Source organism: Salmo salar, chromosome 03, assembly GCF_965601325.2.
Source record: "Salmo salar chromosome 03, fSalSal1, whole genome shotgun sequence".
Taxonomy (NCBI): Eukaryota; Metazoa; Chordata; class Actinopteri; order Salmoniformes; family Salmonidae; genus Salmo; species Salmo salar.
Window position 1 is genome coordinate 43,287,513 of NC_138293.1, and position 7,499 is coordinate 43,295,011.

The window sequence follows — 7,499 nt, forward strand, 5'->3', positions numbered from 1 at the left end:
GCATTTTTTAAAACTATTTGCTAACTACCACCCAAGTGGTGACTGCCATTTTACAAATTCTTCATTTTACAGGACTTTTTCTCAATTTGCTAAAAACATGTGTGTAATGATGAAAGGAACCAAAAGGCATACCACCGGTAGTTCTTAATACTCACTATAAAACTTTTGTTAACCAGTAATAATGATAACTACAACATAATGTAAATAATACATGAATAATAAAAACCAATCTAGTGCCTAGTTCTGTTGCTAAAATAGCCCATGTGTAAGAAGATAGAGACTGCTACAATAGTCGAAAACAGCTGAACGTGAAAGACTACATTTAGCAACACAATTCGATTGCCACACACAATTGGCAATCAAAAAAGTTGATTAAGATATTTTACAAGAGTGTTCTAGTCTGGATATAAATGATTAATAGCTTACTGGAACTAAAAAAGCCAACTGTAATGCATCCTGTAAAATCCCTTAATTCCACGAGGGCGCACAAGCCTGAATTTATCCACACTAATAAATGTTGAATTTACACATTTAGAGATGGGTTCAATTATTGTAGCAGGATTTTAAAATTGAGTTTAGCGAGGTCAAAATAGTTGGTGTTGTGTTTGACCAGCTGCCAAGACATAATTAAAATGTAAATGAAGTGTACATCCCCAAATAGGTGGCCTCCTTATGTTTATACAAGTAGGCTAATTGTTGTTCCCGTAAGACATTATCCCCATTTGTCTAAATGAATGGATTCATTTGGTGGAGGTTAACCTCTTCCTCAGGTATGCTGTCTACAGAAAGGTTTAAGCATTTTCTGGATCTTTTACATTTAATGTTTTAATTTGACCCAAATTACCATGAAAACATAATTTTTTTCTCATCAGACATTGAGAGGAACGTTTGAATGAAATCTACAATCGGGTTCACACCTTGTTAAATTAGCCTTCCTTTACAATCGCTGATTGTTGGTTTACATTTGCGACTAAAGAGCATTCTTTTTTTATGGTTGTTGTCCGAGGGTTTAAGAGCACTGTAGCCAATGCTGGAGCATTTGATAAAAACTTGGGACTGCTGGAGGACAAGACACTGATGCTTCAAGGACCCACAACAATAATAATGCATCACCACTCTGAAAAGTTACCTGTTGCCATGATCATCGCCACGTTAGTGGGCTTGGCTACTGCAAAACCATCACTACATTTGGAAAATCACTTTTCCATGGAGAACAAATCTGAAGAAGTGCGTTTAGCTGCTATCAAGAGGCTCCTGGAGGTTTTTGGTATGAGGACCCTTCTCTCCTCAAGGGCGATAAGCAGCCGCCTCAGTACATGCTCGACCTGTACAACGCAGTCGGAGATGTGGACGACGTTACCAAGGACCCCTACATTCTGGGGGGAATACAGTTCGCATTTTCTTCGACAAACGTACGATTGGCCATAGATCATCTCTGTTATACCTACCTGCCAGTATGTATGATTCACTTCATACAATGGTTGAAATTATTTGTCTTTTATGCAGAAATTGCACACAGAAATGATGCACGGGTAGTAAGCCCAAAGTTTATCTATCATCAGGAAACTTTTGTTGCGTTCTCATCTTGACAATACGCATCCTTCTCCCATACAGTGCACAATGAACAAGTGGAGTTCCTGTTCAATTTATCCACAGTGGCCAGGAGTGAGAAGGTTTTAACTGCTGAGTTACCTCTCTTCAAACTGCAGCCCCAGGCCTCCAACATACATCACTTCTGTCAGGTAAATTACTGAATTGTTTCTCTTAGGCAGACATGCACTATCCCTCAACTCCTTAGACTACACAGACTCAACTGTTCCTTATCCTCCCAAAAGTATTAGCTAAGTTAATCCATTCTTTCCCTTTACAGATCAGTGTCTACCAGCTCATAGATTGCAACATAACGAAGGGTAAGAAGCTGTAGTCTTCTAGACTGATCCCTGTCCACTCCACTGGCTGGGAGGTGTTTACCATCACACAAGCTGTAATTCATTCATTAATTAACTCGCTCATCCACCCACCAACCCACCCACCCATTCCGAACCACCACATCCCTCTCCCTATAAAGGTTTGTTCCTGGATGGTTAAAGAGGGCAGTAACCTGGGTCTGCTGGTGACAGTGTGGACCCTAGGAGGAAGCCAGATGGATCAGAAGGTAGTTTGTTTCATTTTAGGAAGGAACCACCACCATGCTGGTGCTGTTCACTAATGACGGCCGCCGTGCTGCTGCTCTGGAGAACACACTCAAAGGTAGATTTTGACAACGCAACTGTGTTATTACATTGGTATTACAACATGATTCTCACTGTGTAGTTTTACTTAATCTTTTATTTGCACTAAAATCATAATTTACTATATCACTACTCTATTTAAGTATTCTATTTTACTATGTCTTTACAATAACATTTTATCACTTTAATCTTCTTTTAACAAACACTACCGTTGAAAAGGTTGGTGTGTTCCAATGGCATGTTGTGTTAGCTAATCCAAGTTATCATTAGAAAACCCTTTTGCAATTATGTTAGCACAGCTGAAAACTGTTGTCCTGATTAAAGAAGCAATAACACTGGCCTTCTTTAGACTAGTTGAGTATCTGAAGCATCAGCATTTGTGGGTTCGATTACAGGATCAAAATGGCCACATACAAAGGTCTTTCTTCTGAAACTCGTCAGTCTATTCTTGCTCTGAGAAATGAAGGCTATTCCATGCGAGAAATTGCCAAGAAACTGAAGATCTCGTACAATGCTGTGTACTACCCCCTTCACAGAACAACGCAAACTGGCTCTAACCAGAACAGAAAGAGGAAAGGGAGGCCCCGGTGCACAACTGAGCAAGAGGACAAGTACATTGGAGTGTCTAGTTTGACGCCTCACAAGTGCTCAACTGGCAGCTTCATTAAATAGTAGCCGCAAAACACCAGTCTCAACATCAACAGTGAAGAGGCGACTCCGGGATGCTGGCCTTCTAGGCAGAGTTGCAAAGAAAAAGCCATATCTCAGACTGGCCAATAAAAAGAAAAGATTAAGATGGGAAAAAGAACACAGTCACTGGACTGAGGAACTCGGCCTAGAAGGCCAGCATCCCGGAGTCGCCTCTTCACTGTTGACTGGTGTTTTGCGGGTACTATTGGTCACATTATGTCTCTGAGCATCCAACAATATCACATTTCCTGGACATGGCTTCATGCACAAGGTTCACATGAAACTTATATACAAGCCTCACAAAGAGCTCTCTCTAAACTGGTGGCAGGCTGTGTTATTCTCTGTGTGCAGGAGGGGTTTACCTCTCTAACTAAAGGGTCCACTGCTGCAATCTAGAGAGATGCTCCACGATGCCCACCCCCAGAGAGTCACCCAGCACGCTAGTGGTGGTCCTCAGATGATCTCTGGAGAGACAGAGAATATGGGTTAAGAAATTATGAAGACAATGATATGGAATGTTGTTGACAGACAGACAGCAACACGCACACTCGTATGCATGAATGTGCACACACACACACACTTTTCATGACATCTACAGGAACCAGTAGAAAGCTATAATGAGGGTGATGTCATTAGTGGGCAGACCGACAGAGTTCAGTACGATCACCATGGTGACCAGGCCAGCTTGAGGGATCCCTGCTGCTCTGATACTGGCTGCTGTAGCCGTGATGCTGGGAACAGGAAACAGTCTCGCGTATTCATATCCTGAAATCACGTTATCACGCTTCCTTTGGAGGTCTGGATAATTTTGTATTAGCTGAAATGGTTAGAATGGTCTGCTACATTATTGGATGTAACATTTCAAGAACCCTCACCCCACATGCCTGTAGAAAGGGTGCTGTGTGTTTTGTTCATCACTGTTTTTCGACCGAGTAGGACACATTTGCAGCACAAATGGAAGAAAACCTGGAAGAAAAACTTAATTCTGTTTTGCCAGAAGTGTGCTCTATACACAAAATCGAGTCGATGAAGGCATTAGAATCTCTCTGCTTGAATACTCTCCGCTCAAGCAAAGCATTTGATTGGTTTGTCGTGTTGCGAGGCGTCACTGATTTACAACGGGTTTGGACCCCTTTCTAGCTACTTCCTGCCATTCACTTCATCAGGCTTTCCAATTAGGGAAGCCTGGTTCTTGACAAAGATAGATAACTACAGAATATGACTATAGGGCCCTGAGGTTTACTGACTTCAACTTGCCTGGTCCCCCCTCCAACACAATGTAATTCACTTTAGCTTCAACAGTACATAACTGTAATGTAACCAAGAAAAATGTATTTTCAGGGACTATAAAATTACTCCAATCTTAACTCCAATCCATTATTATTCAGTATCGTAATCTACCTGATGGTAATGACCTGGCCAAAGTTGAGGTCCATGTGAGGATAGCCGCCACAGCCTCGTAGACCTCCGTCCCGTCCATGGCGCCCACGGGGAGCATGAAGCGCGTCACCCTCTTGTCTACGCCATTTGTATCCTCCAGATAGCGGAAGGTGATGGGCAGGGTGGCAGAGCTGAGGCTGAAAGAAGCAGATGGTTTGGAACTAAATTACATAAGTGGATGGATAGATGAATGAATTTCTGTTTCAATCATAAGACCTTCATCAGGACCCTGAGTTTATTATTTTATGTTATTCAACATAATAACACTGATAATAGCAAATAATGTGTTGTACCTCTTCCTGAAGTCCAACCCAAAGCACCAGGGTGTGCAGTGTTTCCTGAGTAGCCTCACCTGGAGGAGGTGCCCAGTGCAGTGAGTAGGGCCTGCAGCAGGCCTCCTATAAACAGGTAGGGGTTCCTGTGAGGTAGAGCAGGGGCAGGGAGATCAGGCTGTGGACCAGCAGACCTGTTATCACAGAGTGTACATGCCTAGCTGACCCCTCATCTCCCCAACGTCACACATCTCAACGATTTTTCCAGCAATCAGGAACAAGATTCCTACCTGTGGGATGGAGACCAGGGTGGGGCAAGATTAGTGAAGAGAGACAAAGGGAGCTCAGCAGATTTCCACCATTCACATACTGTAATTTGTAAAAATAAAAAATACAAAAATAAAATAAAGCATTGGCCTGTTCTTGTAGCCCTGGGTCTTCAGGAAAAAAGGTATACAATGTTTATCTATAAACAATGTTTAAAACAAACTATACATACTACTATACAGTATAATCCCTTACCAGATGATGATGCTGACCAGGCGCATGATGGCTTCATTCAGGCAGTCAAAGAAGTCCTTCAGTGGCTGTCCCCGTGTCTTCATCCCTCCCAGGACCAGACCAAAGGCTGTAGAGAAGACCACCAGACCCAGGGCATTAATTTCGCTGGATGAGCCTGCTATAGGCATCATGTCCATCCCCTGTCTGGGATGGAGGAGGTGATGGTCCCACTGGTCTAGGCAAGATTGACCATGGTGGTTATGTTCTTCTTGGAGATTCTCTTGGAGTAAAGGGTTTTATGCTAGATGGATATTGATAGAGATTTATGTTAATGTTACTCGTTGATTTTCCTATGAAAAGAGATATGTAAATCATCAAATAATCCTAATCTTGGTGGGCCTTTTGAGATACAGGAAAAGAAAAGGCTTGACCTCACCTGTTTGAAACAGGCTTCCACCAGATTAGAAGGGAACATGTTTCTAGTAGAAAAACAACCATTTGGTGAGCAACACTGACAATAAGCACTCAACAAAATACATACATACATATATGTGGAAAATAGATGCTTAACCCTCTACTTACTTTTAGATTTAGTACAACATTATCAATTATTTTGTCAGGAGTTTTTCCCTAACAACATGAGCTGACCAGGGAAACATTGATCCCCCTATGAATGACGAATCACCTTTAAAAATAGGAATATTAAAAGGTAGGCAGGCTCATGTCACCTACCTTTAAAAAATCCAAACAGTTCTTTAACTGACCAGATCCATGAAGGAGTCTAGAGTCTGCACCGTCTTAATGGTGCCACCAGAGGGTGCTGTTGCAGCCCAGGTGCCTTTCCCTGGCTGGAGTATTATCACCAGGATGATGCTAGTGAACACAGCGATGATGGTGTAGAAGATGATAGCCTGAACACCCATCCTCCCTGATGCTTTATTGTCCAGAGAACTAATCCCTTGAAGATAGAAACCAAGGAATGGCTGAAATAGTAGTCTAATAATAGGATGTGATTGCGTGCATGCATACGTGTGTAATTCCATGCGTGCATGCGTGGGCATGTGCACTTCCTTTACCTGTGACAAGACTGGAGACGATGAGAGGAAGCACCAGCATCTGCAGCATCCTGATCAGCAGCTCTCCAGGGAAAGATAAATATTTATTCTCTCTGGCCGTCATGTCCCGGGAGCACAGAGCGAAACCCACACCAACCCCTAGAGAGAAATAAACTAACAATAAACAAATTGAAGTCACTCAATTCAGAAAGTGATTTGAATTTTTAAAAACGAAACCAAAATAACGTTTTGATATAAATAGATTCTCCTTTTCAGTTTATTGAGAAATCATTGCAAATGTATGTAATTCTTTCAATTATTGAATTGGAATTTCAGTTTATTTCCTGAATTCTCTGAATACAATATACAGTACAATATAATATAGAAACATTTATAATTGAATTGTATATATTATACAATAAAGAGAAATGTGAGCTCTGTATTTTGAAAATGTAATTTCACTTCCCTATTATGGCTGCAGCCACAGTGAGGACCACAAAGGCATTCTTCCTGAGGTGGCTGATAGCATGGTCAGAGCTCCGAGTCCCGTGGCTCTGTCCCTGCCTGGGTCTCTGTGCCCCGTTCTGGGCTGGGCATCCCTCTTTTCTATGTCCTCAGCAGCCAGAGAAGAGCCATTACAGCTGGGAGGCATCAAGGTCAAGATACAGGATATGGTTTATTATTTCTACCTGACCATAAGGATCATTTTAATACCATAGAATAAGCTATAGAATGTAACAAAAACATAACCAACTTTCACAATAGAAAGTTGGTTAAATTAAACAATAATCATCAAATTTTCAATTGTTAGAAACCTTTTGTCAAATTTTACCAAAACTGTCACTCGTGTTTATCCAAACATTAACATGGTAAGAAAATATTTGCTCACCTTTTTTAAATGTAAATATTCCAGATGTCCTTCCCTGTTTATTTGCCAGCGCTTTAGATTACCATCAGAATAATCTTTACTTGACGTGCGGTTCTGTCTGGGGCTCAGGGCGTAGGCCAACCATGTCTCCTTCAGATTAGGAAAAGGCACTCAACACAAAACTACTGAATATCCACCTGTCATCCAATGATATGACTTATTTTAAAGTTAATTACAAAATACCATCTAAATGTATAGGACATGTACTGTTTCCAAGGCATGCTCGCAGACTATACATTCCCATAGCTACAGTTGAAGTCAGAAGTTTACATACACCTTAGCCAAATATATTTAAACTCAGTTGAACAATTCTTGACATTTAATCCAAGTAAAAATTCCCTGTCTTAGGTCAGTTATGATCATCACTTTATTTTAAGAATGT

At 41.3% G+C, this 7,499-nt stretch overlaps 2 pseudogenes; one reads left to right on the top strand and one right to left on the bottom strand.

Moving 5' to 3' along the window:
• Positions 1-1,007: 1,007 nt before the first annotated feature.
• LOC106600474 (bone morphogenetic protein 2-like) lies at positions 1,008-3,295 on the top strand (annotated as a pseudogene).
• Positions 3,292-7,202, bottom strand: LOC106600473 (excitatory amino acid transporter 1-like; annotated as a pseudogene).
• Between the last annotated feature and the right edge of the window lie 297 nt (positions 7,203-7,499).